This window comes from Globicephala melas, chromosome 11, assembly GCF_963455315.2.
Source record: "Globicephala melas chromosome 11, mGloMel1.2, whole genome shotgun sequence".
NCBI lineage: Eukaryota > Metazoa > Chordata > Mammalia > Artiodactyla > Delphinidae > Globicephala > Globicephala melas.
The window spans coordinates 60,625,001-60,640,027 of record NC_083324.2 but is presented as its reverse complement, the minus strand read 5'-3'; the positions used below and the strand labels follow the sequence as shown (position 1 = coordinate 60,640,027).

Genomic DNA, 15,027 nt, shown 5'->3' with positions numbered 1-15,027 from the left:
ACAAAACAAATGCATTTTCACAAGAAAGATTGTTTCTAAAGTGTCTTCCCGGGTGACGTTTTTCCTCCTTTTAGCAAATGCAAAGCTCTATCTTTTTTAATGCACTTTCATTAGTTCTTACAGATTATTGAGTACAACCTCCCCAACCCGTGGTGCAGCATCCAGTCTCCCAAAGATCTCTGTTCTTATGCAAATTTGAGAGAGGAACATATTTCCGCCTTCAGCAACCTTCCCACCAAATGAGGTCAGAGAATTTTTCCTCTTGGGAATATTAAGGAGTGTTGAGGGATTCAGGACAGTGTCAGGCATATCATTACATAATCCAGCTTTGTAAAATGATGTATTATTGGATACAGTCTATGCTTGTTACTGAGCAGTGTTCTTGGCCTTTCCTAATCAATAGAAATTGATAAGAGGCCAGACAAGAAATTCAGACAAGGCTTTATTGGGGGCCCTGCTATAGCAGGGGGGAGCAAAAACAAGTAACAGTTTCCCTTCCTTGCTCCCAAGTTGGGGCAAGCTGGTTCCTTATATGGGGTGAGGGTAGGGGTGTGTCCAGGAGTTGGGCCAGAGGGGTGGCTTGCCCACCCCTTACGTGGTGTTGTGTGCAGGGGGCATGCACAGTACCTTGCTTTTGCTCCTGACACCCTTTTTTTGCTCCAGGCTCTTCAGAAGTGGCAATTGGGTTTTTGGCCTTTTTGTATCTTGTTGTCCATAATTTGCCCCAACTGCTCATGAACGCAACTATATTTAGTCCCTTATAGGTTTTTTTTGTATTTTATTGCTTGAGGAGAGATGTTTGTCCAGGTGCAAGCACTGCAACAAAGGGTCCCAGGTCCCAGGTCACAGCCTGTCTCATGCTGGGTACCAAAATCTTTCTTAAGGAACCACCTATTAAAAGGGTTCATTTTTAGTAATGCAATATCATTTGATGGAATTAAGTTTCTCAGTGCTGGTAGGTTTCTCAAAATCTCAGTTACCTAAGATAATATAGGACAGATTACAAAAAAAATTCACTGCAAAGCATTGTGTTCCAAGTGTCTCACAAACCTACAATAATTTTTTAAAATATATCCAGTGACATTTCATTGCTGAAATGTTGTTACAAGAAGATAAAAGATGTATGCTATATAAACAATTCACAATGTTCAAATATTGGATTAAGACACAAAAAATATCTTTAGGAGGTTAATTGAAATGATACCAACACTGCTAAAAATATATGAAACTTGGGATCCTTAACTAGAGGAAGGGTCAAGGTTAAGGAAGAGAGAAGGCAATCATGATCATCGAGGAGTGATTTTTGGGAACCCAGGCTGCTGGACTCCTAAATTCTAGTGCCAGACAGGGCTCCATGTCTGAGAGGAAGTTCATGACAAAGGAACCCACAATTCCTTGCCTTCATCCTCCAAAATAATCTCTGGTTTATTTTCTCCAGAGGAGTAGGAGATGGTTTAAGAGAGCTAGGAGCTCAGCCCCACCTCCATCTCAGATACCTACACAAGCAAAGAGGAAAATGTAAGCTACACCTGGACTTGGTGAGAACAGTGCTCTCGGGCTGCCTGGCTACACCAACACCACCTCCCATGACTCATGAGGTTTTGTTTTATTTAAGTATCATTATCTTGGTCCTAAGAGAGGTCCATTCCCCTGGAGAGATCATTAATTAACTTTCCCTAAATAAGGAGGATGACTACATTTTTAAGATCCTATTTTGGTCCATAATTTAAACCTCTTTTCTGTCTGAGCTCCAGCTGGCGTTAGTGTAGACTGCTATGAACGGGTCTCCATCTCCAAAGTGTAAGGACAGAAAACACCTACAAACTGGATCTCTAATAACTAGAGTGTACGTATGAATATTAAAACTAGCCACAACTCTTGTTTACAGAAAAACTACATTTTTTTTTAAGAATCAATTTTATTTATTTATTTTTGGTTGTGTTGGGTCTTTGTTGCTGCATGCAGGCTTTCTCTAGTTGTGGTGAGCGGAGACTACTTTTCGTTGCGGAGCACAGGTTCTAGGCGTGTAGGCTTCAGTAGTTGTGGCACGCGGGCTCAGTAGTTTTGTCTTGCAGGCTCTAGAGAGCAGGCTCAGTAGTTGTGGCACACCGGGCTTAGTTGCTCAGCAGCACGTGAGATCTTCCCGGAGCAGGGCTCAAACCCATGTCCCCTGCATTGGCAGGTAGATTCTTAACCACTGAGCCAACAGGGAAGTCCCAACAAAGAACTACATATTTTTTTTTAAGAACTACATTTAATTCACTGTAAAATTGTCTTTTCTGACCCTAATTTAAACAAAGTAGATGACATCATGAAACAGTATTTAAATAGAACCACTCTAAGCATTTTATTGATATTAACATATTACACTTCATAACAACCTATGAAGTAGGTTCTATTATCTTCCTCATTTTGAAGATGAAGAAACCGAGGAGGCAGAGAAAAGAAATACCTTGCCAAAGAATTTAAATCCAAGCATTTGATGCCACCAAGCTATGGTTCTTAAATGCCAGGATAGGCTGCTTCTGCTTCTAAACTACTACTTTGTCCTAATTTACTAAGTATTTATGCTTTAATAAAGATCTGATAAATTAGGAGTTTGGGATTAACAGAAACACACTACTATATATAAAATAAGTAAAAAACAAGGACCTATTGTATAGCACAGGGAACTATACTCAATATTTTATAATAACCTATAATGAAAAAGAATATATTTATAATATATATTAATATATGTATGAATCATTTTGCTGCACACTTGAAACTAACACAACATTGTAAATGAACTATACTTCAATTAAAAAAAAAAAAAAGAAACAGAAGAGTGATCTGAAATCTTGCATTCACAAGTCCAAAATCCAAAAAGCTCTGAAAACTGAAAATTTGGTTTCAACTTCATTTGGCAGAAGAACTGGAAATTAACTGATTTGAGGTGACTTTAAAGTCCCTATTTATCTCACTTTAACTTACTGGTTTGCTGCAGAAATGTTCCTGGTGTTTGACTACGTGACACTGTCCCAGACTCTGCTTGAGGAGTTCCATACTTTATGATCTAAGCATTCATCAGTCATTCAAAAATATATATTCTCTATTCTGAAAGTCAATATTCAAAATTCTAAGTGATAACAATCATTATTCAATTTTTCATTAACAATCAATTTTATATTTGAAATTTAGACAAAAATAACTATAGTCTTGGGCATAAGGGCTTTGACATAAGTTTGTTAGGGTCCAATCTAAAGCATGCACCTGCATAATGCAGATGAGTATTGAATTCATATTATGTAAAGTCATCTACTGTTCTGGAATCCCCTGTGAGATGTTAGTGTAATAAAGTGGAAAGCTAGAATTTCAGCTGTTATTATAAAATTTCAGCTTTCTGATCCAGGCTCTTTAACCTAACCCCTTAAGGGGGCAGATTTTCAAAGAGTTTAATAAAATTTTATATTAAATACACCACACAGAATAAAGTTGTAGTGCAGATTTGTCCAGTGATTCAAATTCCTATATCCTACTGCTTTGAATTATAATTGCCCTGGTAAATTCCATGGGACATGTTGCAGTGAGTAATGGAATAAAAGTAGTATTTATATAGCCTTGCACTCCTAAAGATGGTCACAAATATTCACAAGGTAATCTCAGTTACCTAGGGAGGTGTCAAATATTAATATCCCTGACTTAAGAATAAGAAATTGGGTGATAAAAATATAAATAAATAAAATACATTTATGCCAAAAAAAAAAAAAAGAAATTGGGTGATGACAGCTAGGCAATAACAGATGTCTGTCTTCTAAAGCCCATTGTAAATCTTTGTTCAATGTCCGTACCACCTACATAATGACATCCTACTTAGAGACTAGTTCGTTGTTAGTACAGGTGACGACCCTTGAACAGTATGGGGTCCAGGAGAACTGACTCCCTGTGCAGTCAAAGAATCTGCATATAACTTTGACCCCACAAAAACTTAACTACTAATAACCTTACTGATAACACAAACAGTTGATTAACACATATTTTGTATGTTATGTGTATATCTACATATATTTTGTGCACTCATGACATACCTAACTTTCTTTTAATTTTCCTGATATTTCTAGGTTATGCTGTTCATGTCTGAGTTTTTTAAATTGCTGCAAATCTCCAAAAAATTTTCCAATATATTTATTGAAAAATATCTACATGTAAGTGCACCCGTGCAGTCCCACCCATGTTGTTCGAGACTCAACTGTATATTCATACAATGTTAATCAGCAATATACAAAAATGTGGAGAACATGTGGAGAAGCAAGGGTTTGATCATCAGTGTGTAATTGGCGTCTAACACAATACAATGCCTGATCCGAAGAAGTCTTCTAATAAACATTGGCTGAATGAAAGACTATGAACAGATCAAAAGCTGGTTCTGTCTTTTCACTCAGCACCATCCTGCTGCATTTCCCATTGACTGAGAGCATGATAATTTATTTAACTCTCATTTGGTAGGGCATGTATTTTATTTAATACTCACTTATATCCATAAGTTTCTATTACTTGCTCAAGAACCCACAACCTATAATTGGGAGAGAAGAGATTTCAACCCAGTGTCAAGATTTCAACTCGCAAAGCCCTCAACAACAGGACCCTGTGTGTTTGTTTGTTTTTTCTGGATGTAGTTTTGTTTTTTTAATCTAATTATCCCCTCAGGAGAGTTGATATTTCAATGCTTACATTCTCCTCTACGAGATGCTCCTACCTTATAGAGGATGCCATACATTCTGGACTCCGCTCCTTCTAGAACTCATTTCCTCCAATCTTTATCTTAGCAAAAGTTGTATCATATTCACTTATTTAATACTGATTCCATTTATTATCTAAGAAAATGTTTATGAATAAGCAAGTGATTGTATTCACGACCTGAATTAGCATTATATAATATCTCTATTAGCATGCAACTTTTCCTACAACTATATTTTAAAAACAGCACAACCAAAACAGATGAAAGAGAACAGACACACACATTTCATATTCCTTAGATGTAAGCTTTTTTTTTTTTTTTTTAGATGTAAGCTTTTTATAGGAGCTATCTTTGCCTTGTTCATATTGTGATGATTTTATATATTAAATATATTATGTTTCTCCATAAATTACAGTGTGCTGTATAACACATTGCAATTGTAAATGGCTTGAGAAGCTTAAAACATAAGCAAATAAACAAATAGAAAAAAATCATTATAATGTATACTATTTGGGGGTTTTGATTCATAGTATATTAAATATTTGGACATTTCAACTCACTTTTTCATTTCTATGTTACATCAACAAAACCATGTGTGAGTTTCCAAAACATCTTTTATTATCATTTCTAATAAAATCTGTGTTACCAGATTAAAATCTGCCAGACTCCATAAAAGTCATAATTATGTTCCTATTTAGTGCTAGAAGAGATCTCCTCATTCCCAGACAAGACAAAAAAAACCAAAGTGAAACAAACAAACAAACAAAAAAGCAGAAGGGTAAGCTCACTCAAGCCAGACCCAGACTTGTCCAAGGAGATAAAACGACACAAGGGTTAAAACAGGCTGAGACCAAGAGGTTAACACGTGTCTCTGGTGGAGACCATTTCCTCATCCCATACCATAGACACCATTTCTCTCACTTGAAGTGGAAAGGAGAGTTTAGGAACAAATATAGCTAGATTTAAAACACACATCCTGTATCAGTTGATTCACCTTTGAAAACTGCACTTAAAAAGAGAACACATGTATATGTATAGCTGATTCACTTTGCTATAAAGCAGATAGCAACACACCATTAAAAAAAAGAGAGAGAGAGAGAGAACACAACCACCTGTCCAGACGGCTATTTTCATAACTTCTTACATATCTAACCAGATCAACAGACTGTATTTTGCCAAACAGCCATGAAAACATGACACTGATGCCTTGCACTCATCTCCCACTGTCATTTATGATACATGCTTGTTTTGAAGGTCGTTACATGTAAACCAGTGACTATCACCATAAATTAAACAAGCCCATCAACACAGAGTTGTTTATTTACCTGAGCTGATAGTGGTCCACAGTGCTCTCTACAAAAATTAAAGAGTTGCTTTCTGCATATACATACACACCGACTTACAGAAAAGAAACCATCAAAAATCAGCAAAATTGATACAGCTTACCACTCAAAACATGATCATAACGATGGTAGGGAATGTACCTCCTTCTGTCTCCAGGAAGCAGGTTTTGTGTCTTCCAAACATTTCCATCTATGAACCAACTAGAACAACTGAAAGGTCACCTACACTGACAGAACCAGAGAATGAATTTATTTTTATAGGTTGGTTTTTTAAAACAGTGGCAACATCAAAGAATACAAGAGGTAAAGTATGAATCAGAAGACTCACATTCCATGAGTCATGGGCTGAGAGTGAAAAGAAACAGGATCGCCTTTATAGAAGCACCAAACTACATTCTAAATGCTCTAAATTGCCAAAGTTCTGCAAAGATTAAGCTTCTTGTGTTTAAAGACAAGACGTACGCTGAAGCCTTTTATTTTTGAGATATAACTTAACAGAAGTTAATGACTGATGGCAGTCTCTTTTCTCCAAACAGACACCTCTCTGAATGACTTTATCATAAGCAGAAATTGGATAGAAATGTCCTGACTAAATATTTTGCTGTCTACAGTATCTGAAGAGTAGAACTAATTAACAGAGGATTGCAGTTTTATCTATTTAGTGATTTATCTGCTGTCTTAAGGGGATGCATCCATGGGCAATCGGTCTTAATCTCCCACACAAGGGCTGTAACTTGGAAGATTCAAATAGAATCAGTAGCTGCAAGACAAAGATAGCGTTTTCCCAGGAGTGCAGCCAGCTGTTGAAAGAATACAGATCATTGTTTGCTGCTGAGTGCAAAAAATCATTAAGAGATTACTCATAGAATTATTACTTATCTGTGTTACATCTTAAAGTGAAAGAAAGAAAGCAAAATTATCCTGTGACTACCAAGATGTCTCCACAAGAGACTACCAAGATCCCGCAAGGCATCTTTCACTGACTAGTCCACTGAGAAACATAAACTTGGTCCTATAAAGGTCTATTCATTGGTCAGTGAATGCACATGTTACGTGTTTCTTTGAAAGGATAACCATCCCAGAGAGTGTGGTAAACTCCAGATTCCAGAAACCCTAAGAGCCTCTTAATACCACAGCCATGTGTGACTTGAAAAAGGGAAAATTGTCCTCCTGAGTGGTTTGTTTCAAAGAACAATTTCAATTGACTTTCGAATGTCCTGTAGTTGAAATACTCTTGCTGGTATTCATAAATGCTTCATGAATACAGTTTTATAAGGAAGAAAAATTGCAAAAGAAAGGTGAGATGGTTAAATAATTTAAATGTTGTCCTATGATAGCTAAACAAATTAATTTCCTGAATCAATTAAATACACAACACATAATTTTGAAATTTACAAAATTGAATTAATGATCCAATAGTTATATATTATTTTGATTTAAAAAACATGAATGATTTAGGGACACAAAGAATTAAGTCTTAAAGAGAACAGACTTGTGGTTTCCAAGGGGGAGGGGGCTGGAGGAGGGAAGGATTGGGAGTTTGGAATTAGTAGATGCAAACTATTATATATAGAATGGATGAATAACAAGGTCCTACAAGATCCTACTGTATAGCACAGGAAATTATATTCAATATCCTGTGATAAACCATAATGGAAAATAATATGAAAAAGAATATATATATATGTATAACTGAGTCACTTTTGCTGTACAGAAGAAATTAAACACAACGTTGTAAATCAACTATACTTCAATAAAATTTTAAAGAAAAAGAATTAAGTTTTGTGTAAGACAGCTTTGGAACAGGGAGGAAGATGGTCTCAAGGTCTACCCTCCCTCCTCAGACTGGATGGGCCCAGCACTCGGCCCTCAGGGGTTAGTAGAATACAATAATAATAATAATGATACATGTCAAGCATTGGTATGAAAACTGATATGTTCAATAATAAATAAACAATAATAGCAATAATTATTGATTTCTTAAAATGAATATATTTCAATTTTTTTTTCTCCCTTATTTGATCCAATCCCAATCCTGGCTGTCAGGGGGCTGCTTTTCTCTTTCTCACATTCCATATATACTCATCTTGATTATCCTAAAAATAGCCACTGTGATCCCTCTAACTTTATTCAAGCCCCAAATATTGATTGGATAACTGCTCTGGGCCAAAGCCTAATAGTTAAGGAGATTTGAGAAGCAAAGAGATAGGAGCTCAGGATGAGAAGGACAGATGTAGAAAAGTACCGTTGTGGCACAATCATGTTGGGATTTGGGAGGTACATGTGTGGGGGCAGAATAAGAAAGGAAGGAGCAGCAAACTGTGCAGCAGGCTTCAAGGGGAGGTCATTTTGAATTTGGTCTTAAAGGATTATCACCAGGGAGAGAAAGGAGTTCACATAGATGAAAAGAGATGTGAAAGCTTAGGGCCAAAGGAGCGAATAATAAATTGTTCATTGTCATCGCACATGTTGGGTCTAGGGTGGACCTGGACCCTAGACCTAAGATCCTCTAACTTAAGATGCTTCCCACATGTCGGAGGTTGAAATCCCAATTCTACTTAAAACCTCCAGTTTGAATTCTACAAAGACTACTTTGAAAACTCTCACCCACATTAATTTCTCCTGCTGGGAGCCCCAGAGCCCTTGTTCTCTTCCTCCCTTTCGAATACAGAGCTGTCATGATGGGACCACAGTGAACAGTTGGATTTGAGGTGAGAAGAATTTGAATTCAATCTTAGTTCCCTAACCTATTAAAAGAGTGTGATATTAGAAAAGATACTCAACATCCCTGAGCCTTTATTTATCCATCTTTAAAATGGAGGTCAATCATGAAAGACCTTCTCCACAGTGTGCTGTAGAGGTTAAATAATATTTGAGAGAGAGGATCATAGCATAATGGCTGGAACAGAGCAAGTTCTCAAAAAGCAGTGGCTATTGTGTGAATTATTTTCTATTTGCATTGTAATTATTATGTCACCTTAGATTAATCCCATAGAGTAAGATACTTCATAGGAATATCCATGTTTTTCTTTTTGTTTTATCTCTTACCTTTGTATTTCTACATATACAACAAACAGGACTTTTAATACAGTAAATAGTCAATAAAAGTTTAATTGTAAAAAATTGCTACCTGGCTTAAAACGTAGCCACGCTGATGATCAAAATGTCAATTTCTTTATCTGGAATATAGATATATTAATAAAGGTGATGACTATTACCATTTTTTAATTTTGTTATAGTGTTTTAATTTTGTTATAACAAAATTAAAATTTTTTGGTTTTTTAATTTTGCTATATAATTTTGTTATAGTGTTATAGTTTTTAATTGTGTTATTTGTTTAGTTATAGCTATATAATTTTTACATAGTGTTATAGTAGCATTAAAAAAATCAGTCTAGATTTTTACAAGAGTGGGTAGTTAGAAAATAATTGTATTTACTTGATACCTTGTTTAGATATTTCACATCTACAAGGTAGAGAACACATTTTTGACATTCATATATTATTCACCAATCCAATCAGATTAGCTGGTTCTGACATACTTCCTCTTTAAAGGAGTCTGAAAGTCACTTACTTTTATCCCTGAAGACAACAATACATCCTGACATATAGGAAATATTTTGTTATTTTTTTGATTATAGGCATTTTATACAGGAAATAATTAATTGGAATTTAAAGCAAATATTCATCTTTTGTGGGTTGGATATTAATGTTAAACTTCAAAAATCAGTTTAGAATTAATAATCACAGAGGATGGTACCTGATTAATTCATTTTGCGTAATAAAAAATGAGTACTTAATGATGAGTAGATATGCTTAGTATGTAAATAATGGATTTCAGTTACACCATGTATAAATATTTGAGAAAGTTTGTGTTTACCTACAAGAAGTCAATGTAAAAACACAACTATCTGATAATCAGCTTTTGGTAAATATTTATCTCATGTTTTCTTCAGTGGAAAAATCTGTGGGGTTTGTAGATTGCCTGGCAGCTAGAGGTCAACCATTCCAATCTCACCAGATTTCACTGAATGACTTTGTGAATCCTTCTCCTCCATCAGTAAAATAAAACAGTCCATTTTTAACCACCTGAAGGTGATAGAGGTTACAGTAAGTGATATACAGCAAAGAACCTTCCTTTATACTTGGGTACAATGAAATGATAGTTTATCTACAATGAATACTTGCAGTTATCTGACAAAAACAGGTCAAAGGTTTTGTGAGTTTTCTTCTGAAATTGCTCAAGGCCTTCTCTAATGACTGATAATTGAAAACAGAGACTGGGACTCCCAAATGTGATAGGTGACAGATGAGCAGTAGATTAATGCCAATACTTGGTTAGGAGACACTAAAAGTTCAGGGGTCACAGGAATTAGCCATTGTGCTACTGTGAAAAGACAGACATCAAAAGTCTATTATCCCCTTAATAGCTCTTCCCTGAGCCTGAAATCTGTTCTCACTTGCTTTGGTTATAATTTAGAGATCTCTCGATGCCATGATACACATGATGTCAAAGTGAAACCACTCACCCTAAGTGTATCAATAGTTAGGGTTTGCATGTTTTTATTTACATAGTAAAAAAAAAGATTGTTTTCATATCACATTCTTAGTGTACTCTGCTCATTTTGGAGAATTTCAGAAACATCTTGTCCAGAAAAAAGAACAGTTATACTTAATGGAGAAGAGGAAAGCTAGAAAACTTGACATTAAATGTGTACAGAATTTCTCTATGGGGGAAAATGAAGGAAGTTTAAGACAGTTTGCATAGTAGAAAGGATATGAGAATTTCTGTAGCTGAACAAACAAATAAATGTCTTTCTCACATGAGCTCCTTTAAGTTTTAAATCAGTATGATAACTTTTATAGAGTTCACTCAAGTTCAATCTGTGGTTCAATCCATCATTTTTAAACAAAAGCAAACTCTACATTTTTTTCTGCCTGATGGGTTGCATCAGTGAAGTTTGGTACAGGAAGTTTGGTACTTGAAACTGGATCAAGTTATTAGAAACACAGTTACATGGTTTTACAGGTTTTCAGGAAAAGGAATAAAATGATGTATATGGATGTATTACCTATATACGCTATACCTAATATAAAGGTACCTGATTTATCTGTTCTGCTTAGGCAAGAACCACAAGCAGCCACTGGTGGCCCATGTTTGCTTCCTACCATGTGCGTATAGCTGTCTGCCTCCAGCACCAGATTTCAAGCTTCACAACAACAGCTTTGCTTGTTTCATTACTGGATACTCGGCTCCTACCTCAGTCTCTGGCACATAGTAGGTGGTCAATATACATGGGAAATGAATACTATAAAAATATAGGCATATATGTCTGATTCTGGTTCTGTTTGTTCGTTTGTTTCAGGAGGGAGAGTAAACGCAGACCCCATTAATCCAGCTTAAGCAAAAACCCCTCCACCATTTATTCTTTTTTTTTTCAATTGAAGTCTAGTTGATTTACAATTCAACCATTTATTCTTGGATGAGTCTTGCCCATGTTTTGAAATAGTATTCTTCCTAATGATATATTTCTTTTTCCCTTTCTTCTTTGAAAGGAATTCAAATAAATAATGATAACTTAGAATGCTAATGTCTTATATTTATTTTGTTTCCACTAGCTATACTGGTACTTAAAGACATAGCCTGGACTAATAGAATCTCTGATTCTTCAATGGACATATTATTCTTGAGGAAGGAGAAAAAAGTAATAGAAAAATTAACATTGGTCCATTTTATGGTTATCAATAGAATTGTACTTAGAATGATTTACAGAATAAATTGTAGATGGTAATATTTATGCACTTTTGATTATAATATAATCATTTATACATTCTGATTAATTTTTCTCTATTTACATGAAAACATGAATTTCATTCCTCTACAATATGTATATGTAATATAAGTCTTTGATAACATGTTCATAATATTATTGATGTTCTTCCCAAAATATTGAAAATAGTTGCTCCTTTCAGAAATATGCTTTGTTTTAGTTAATTTCTTTTTTGTTAGAAAAAATTTATTAGAACTGCTTTTATTTGGTATGTTTTTCTAACATCATCCTTGAAAGTGAAAGTTCATTTCATCCGCCTGAGTATTTACAGATAGAAACTGGAATGCATAATACATGACCTGTTTAACATTTCTTTACAGCACATTATTAAAACTGTGAGTTAGATCAGTCAATACATTGTATTAAAAAAGGTTTTCTAAAATTGGAGACCTACTTAAGAACATGTGCTAGATTTAATAAAGATGTAACAAGTGCCAGAATCAATAAAGAAATCACATGACCTTCCCACATTTATGGAATGAGACCGCATTGTAGAGTCAAGGGACCCTTAGTGGTCTCAGGTCACAGAGTTTTCATGTGAAAAGTCTCATATTTTTGTTGATCTGGTTTCACACTCCTGGGTTTTTCCTTTGTATTGGGATTTCAGGCCAACCACAAAACTCAGAGCAAAATTCTGAGAAGAATCATTGAGCAGTATCTGGTTTTGAGTTCAAACTATACAAATCCTCCAAGATTCTTAAGATGCACACCTGGAAAGAACAATAAGTCTTCTGAGATCCAGCTCAGATGATCTCGTTTTAGATTCAAATTTAATAACTTCCTGAGTCTCCAATCCAATTTTATATTAATTATCAGATGGCCTGTTTTCTGATGGTTTTATTGCTAATAGTTGGACTTGTTCTCAATGTTACTTCATAATCCATCCAACGAGCCCATATGTACTGTTACATAAAGAGACAAATTCAGCAATGGGAAAAGCTAAATACCAACCTCATTTAAACCACATATTCCTCCAAATGGGCAGGAACTGGTGAGACCTAGTACCAGAAGTGAGTACGAAGAGCAGGTATGAGTGTGGGGTTAAAATAAGAATGTTTGAGTATTAGATGTTTAAGTAGCTGGTGGATCCGTAGATCACCCTCTACATCTGTGCTAATGAGTGCTCTGGCCGCATGAGCAGAAATTTGGAAGTTTTCTGGAAAACTGGCATCACCAGCACAGTTGAGAATGTAGTATTCTGGAAACAAAGGAACTAGATCAACCCATGCATACTAAATGCTGAGTTCTGGGCTTCTTTCTCCACTCAATTTCTGGAACGTTGACACCCAGGCCTGTGCCTTCCAGATGAGAGAATGAAAGGGTCCTCTCATTGAAATCTGACCATTCCCAGAAGAAAGAATAAGTCTCCACAAAATGGCAAAGCACGAATATCTTAGATAAAAAATAATATCAAGTTCCACCCATATGCTAAGAGCTTCTAATCAGCTTTTTAATCTCTTGCAATTAAATAAGAGCTGACAAGCAAAGATCACTAATAGCTGAGAAAATTCTCTCCCTTTAAATATAGAGATAAGAGTAGATTTTTTTTAAAAGGAACTTGTAGGTATTTCATAAAAAGAAAAAAAATTACTAAAAACTACCATAATATCTTTTGAGAGCCAAGAGAAGCTTTTGCACCCGTGAAACAACAAGATGCTGTAAAAGACAAATACTCAATGCTAAAACATCTCTTGGATATGAAGTTGAAAATCAATCTCAGTTTGAAAGATTAAGTTGAAGAAATTTTCAAAAAGGACAGCAATTAGTCAAAGGAATGGAAAATAGGAGAGGAAGACTGAAAAAAAAAAAGAAAGAAAGAAAGAAAAAAAGCATTAGTTCAGAATTAGCCCTAATAATAGTGGTTCCATAAAGAGAGATCAGGAAACAATGAAGAAATCATCAAAGAAATAATTCAGTTCACTGATCCAAGTGCAAAAGTCTCAGGATTGAAAATGTCTGCTTTGTAGACAAAGCGAAGTTTCTACAAGTTTCTGGACACAAAATACAAGCTACATACATACATAGGGATCAGGAATCAAAATGGATTTAGACTTCTCAAAAACAACACTGCCATCTATGCCTTCAAAATCATGATGAAAAATTATTTCCGCCCTAGAATTCTATATTCGACTCAATTATCCATCAAATATGAAGGTATAATAAGGATACTTTCAGACATTGCAAGGTGTCCAAAATTTGATTCCCAAAAAATATTTCTTTGGAATTTCCTGAAGAATTTGCTCCATCAAAACATCATACTAAGTAAGTCAGACAAAGAAAGACAAATATCATATGATATCGCTTATATGAGGAATCTAAAAAAAAAACAAATGATACAAGTGAACTTATTTACAAATCAGAAGCAGACTTAGAAAATGAACTTATGGTTACCAGGGGGGAAGGGTGGCATGAAGGGATAGATTGGGAGTTTGGGATTGACATGTACACACTGCTATATTTAAAATAGATCATCAACAAGGACCTACAGTAAAAAGTAAGAAATAAAAATAAATAAATAAATGCTTCACAAGTAAAAAGTCAAAAAGCAAACAAACAAACAAAAGCAAAAAACATACCAGCCAGAAAGAAGATGAAGGCATAAGCTACAGGAAAGAGGAGGTTTGACAGAGGAGAAACAAAGATAATTCACAGAATGATGATGAAGGGAGATCCCAGGATGACAGCTGTGCTCTGGACACAGCGACAAACAGTCCATATTGGAGCCATGCGACTCCACAGAAAGATACCTTAAGGTTAACATCACAAGATCCCATTTCCCGTTCACACCATCCTTTGACTCTGACAAAGTCTAGGTGAACCTGAGCCAGACTTGGACCCAGAAGTAGCTTTCCTTACATGTATTTATGAAGTTCCTGCTCTCTCCTCAAAGTCCTGCTGTCTGGGTCATCTGAGAATACTCACTTTTCCCATAGAAGTATTTTGTTTTTCCTATTTTGATGTATTCCTCCAAGTTGGCCGTTGATGACGCTGAGACCAGAAGCTGAGACTACAACACAGCCCACATGCCCTCATGCATTTCAGCTGAGTGGGTCATACCTGGCCTCACCACACTACAGCCCCCTAAATTCCCAGGACACCACCTCCCCAGGGAGGACAATTAAAAACTGCCAAGCAAA

At 35.5% G+C, this 15,027-nt stretch overlaps 1 protein-coding gene across 1 annotated transcript in view; it reads right to left on the bottom strand.

Annotated features, from left to right (window-relative positions):
* The window catches only part of BMP5 (bone morphogenetic protein 5), a 118,244-nt gene that overhangs the window by 62,318 nt on the left and 40,899 nt on the right, over positions 1 to 15,027 (bottom strand). The gene's annotated exons all lie outside the window — the stretch shown is intronic.